The sequence below is a fragment of the Lipotes vexillifer genome, unplaced genomic scaffold, assembly GCF_000442215.2.
Source record: "Lipotes vexillifer unplaced genomic scaffold, Lipotes_vexillifer_v1.1 scaffold1280, whole genome shotgun sequence".
Lineage (NCBI taxonomy): Eukaryota > Metazoa > Chordata > Mammalia > Artiodactyla > Lipotidae > Lipotes > Lipotes vexillifer.
In genome coordinates, this window is record NW_006786568.1 from 280,938 (window position 1) to 283,639 (window position 2,702).

The window sequence follows — 2,702 nt, forward strand, 5'->3', positions numbered from 1 at the left end:
GCCCCCTGCATTAGGAGCATGGAGTCTCAACCACTGTGCCACCAGGGAAATCCCGAAAGGCAAAGTTTTACATGCAAATCTGCGACCCGTGAGGGCTCTTGTATGCTGAGATCTCCCTCTAGGGGGCTGTGATGGAAAAATGCATTTATCCCAGACATTGATAAAGATGTAATAATTCTTTCCTCCAGCAATTATTTGTTGACTGTGCATAATGGTCATAGGCACGGGGATATGGCAGGGGATCAGACAGACACAGTCCCATATACAATGGAATATTACTCAGCCATAAAAAAGAATGAAATCTTGTCAGTTGTGACAACATGGATAGACCTAGAGGGTACTGTCCTAAATGAAATAAGTCAGAGAAAGACAAATACCATAAAAAAAAAAAGGTACAAAATACCTTCCAGTTGCAAATAAAAGAGACGTGGGTATAAAATGTGAAATGTGGGGAATATAGTTAGTAACTACATAATATCTTTGTATGGTGACATATTGTGACGAGACTTGTGATCATTTTGAAATGTATAGAAATATTGAATCACTATGTTGAGTAACAGGAACTAACATTGTGTTGTGGGTCAATTATACTTCAGAAACAAACAAATAAACAGACTCATAGAAAAAGAGATCAGGTTTGCGGTTATCGGGGGGGGAATGGGGGGAACCGGATGAAGGGGGTCAAAAGGTACAAACTTCCACTTATAAGATAAATAAGTACTAGGGTGTCATGTACAACATGGTAAATATAATTAACCCTGCTGTACATTATATATGAAAATTGTTGGGTAAATCCTAAGAGTTTTCATCACAAAGAAAAATTTTTTTTCTACTTCCTTAATTTTGTATCTATAGGAGATGATAGATGTTCACTAAACTTATTGTAATCATCACTTCATGATGTTTGTAAACCAAATCATGAGGCTGCACACCTTAAACTTATACTGTGCCGTGTGGTAATTATATCTCAATAAAACTGGAAGAAAAATTTTTTAAAAAGACAGACACGGGGGAATCCCCACGTGGTCCAGTGGTTGGGACTCCACACTTTCACTGCTGAGGGCACGGGTTCAATCCCTGGTCAGGGAACTAAGGTCCCACAAGCCCGCAGCATGGCCAAACAAACAAAAAAAACCCCAACCCCCCCCAAAAAACAAACAAAACCCCCAAAAAACAAAAACAAGAAACAAACAAAAAAAGATAGACATGGTCCGTCAAAGGCCACATTCTAAGGAGACAGACAATACAGAGGCAAAGACAGGAATAAAATGCTTTCAAATGTGAAAAGTGCAATAAACGTAAGTATGTATGGGGGTCCTGGGAGGGAGGGGATCCTACTTTAGACTGACCTGGAAGGCACTGGCCACGTCTGAGAAAGTAAATCTGAGCTGAGAACTGAAGGATAAGAAGGAACCAGTCCCCTAAAGATCCTAAGGGAGTCTGGACACAGGGAAGAATTAGCATAAAGACCCTACATAAAAGGGATTCACCTAAGTTGATGAAAAACAGCCCCAGGGCTATTGTAGCAGGGCCACTGGACAGAGACAATGGGCCAGGATGTAGGAAGCCGTTAGCAGGAGCCAGATTACAGAAGGAGTTTTTAGAACATGATAAAGACTCTGGCTTTTGTTCAGAGAGGAAGGGGAGGCGATTAGATGCTTTTTAAACTGGAAATGACATAATCTGATTTCTGTGCTTGAGAGAGTCTTGCTGGGTGGAGAAAAGACAGCAAAGTGGTGACAGTGAAGCCAGAAAGCCAGGTGAAGAGGCCAGAGCAGACCTTGGGAATGTCCTTGGGGTCTTAAGGGAAAGATGTCAGTGATCTACAGTGGGTGATTGCAGGGGACAGAGAGGTAATGGAAGATTCTTTCACTCGGCCAATATTTATAGAGTCCATTGTGCCCTGTTATGGGCACTGCAGATAAAGCCATGAAGGGAACAAAGTCCCTGTCCTCCTGGGGGTTCCTCTTCTACAAGGGGAGGCTGATATATATATATATGTATTTTATTCATTCATTCATTCGTTCGTTCATTTAGCTAGCTAGCTAGCTAGCTAGCTGTGCTGGGTCTTAGTTGCAGCATGTGGGATCTAGTTCCCTGACCGGGGATCGAACCTGGGCCCCTTGCATTGGGAGCGCAGAGTCTTAACCACTGGACCATCAGGGAAGTCCTGGGGAAGCTGATAATTAACCATATGAGCACGTAGGCATAGCCCATGACATCAGACAGTGACAAAGACAATGAAGAAAGATAAAGCAGCCTAGGAGAGTAGGAGAGGCTTAGGATTCCAAGTCACCAGCAATTGCAGGCCAGGTGATCAGAAAAGGCCTTTTTAGACATGATGCTTGACCTGGGGCCTGAATGCCTTAAGGAAGAGAATTCCTGGGAAACGGACTAGGAAGTTCAGATGTGTGCAGGTAGAAGTGGGATTGGCTTGTTCTAAAAAGAGTGAAATGGACAGTGTGGTTGGAGGAAAGTAAAAAAGGGCAAGAGAAATAAATAAATGAGGTCTGGGGCTTCCCAGGTGGCAAAGTGGTTAAGAATCCGCCTGCCCAAGGGAACACGGGTTCAAGCCCTGGTCTGGGAAGATCCCACATGCTGCAGAGCAACTAAGCCTGTGTGCCACAACTGCTGAGCCTGTGCTCTAGAGCTCCCAAGCCACAACTGCTGAAGCCCACGTGCCACAACTGAGCCCACGTGCC

General features: G+C 43.8%; 1 non-coding gene across 1 annotated transcript; it reads right to left on the bottom strand.

Annotated features, from left to right (window-relative positions):
* Window positions 1–2,093: 2,093 nt before the first annotated feature.
* On the bottom strand, window positions 2,094–2,166 carry TRNAG-CCC (transfer RNA glycine (anticodon CCC)). Its single transcript has one exon. It is a non-coding gene; the product is annotated as a tRNA-Gly (tRNA).
* Window positions 2,167–2,702: the final 536 nt, after the last annotated feature.